Source organism: Poecilia latipinna, unplaced genomic scaffold, assembly GCF_001443285.1.
Source record: "Poecilia latipinna isolate Pla-1442-1.1 unplaced genomic scaffold, P_latipinna-1.0 Scaffold228, whole genome shotgun sequence".
Lineage (NCBI taxonomy): Eukaryota > Metazoa > Chordata > Actinopteri > Cyprinodontiformes > Poeciliidae > Poecilia > Poecilia latipinna.
Window position 1 is genome coordinate 402,500 of NW_015112844.1, and position 613 is coordinate 403,112.

The following is a 613-nucleotide window of genomic DNA, read 5'->3' on the forward strand; positions in this document are numbered from 1 at the left end:
GGGCGGTGCCCTTGCAGGGGGGGGGGGGGAAGCCGTTGGGGTGGGAAAAAAAAAAAAACAAAAAAAAACATGAACGCTGTATGAGCTGGGTTTTTACCTTAGAATGGCCAACTCTATTATTCTTCTATCAATTTGATACAGTAGGGGCTTCCACATTTCCCATATCTGTCTCCTCTGTCGCTTTTATCAGCAGTTAAAACTGTTTAATTCGTTGTTAACCTGTGGTAACCTGTTTTTCCGAGCCGCCTTTAAACGCAACATGAGCGCTGCGACGCTCGCGCTGGGTTTCCACCTGTGAAGGAGACCTGCTGCTGCTGGGCGGAGCTACAGGTGTGTTAGAATCACGGCAGGAAACCAGCAAAACAAAGAACTTTACACAGTTTTTCCCCCAAACTAACCGACTGAGTTGAGTAAAGCTGCTGGATGCAGGTAATGTTAGCTAAAAGATGACTAGCTAATATCAATACAGAACCTTAAGCTTAACAAGTGGCCTGTAGACTACCGATGTTGGTGTCTATGTCCAGCTACATACATTCATTTTGCCCCCAAAAGAAGTTGATCCCCCCCCCCCCCCCCCCACTCTTTGAGACAGCGAGCCTCCCAGAATACCCCC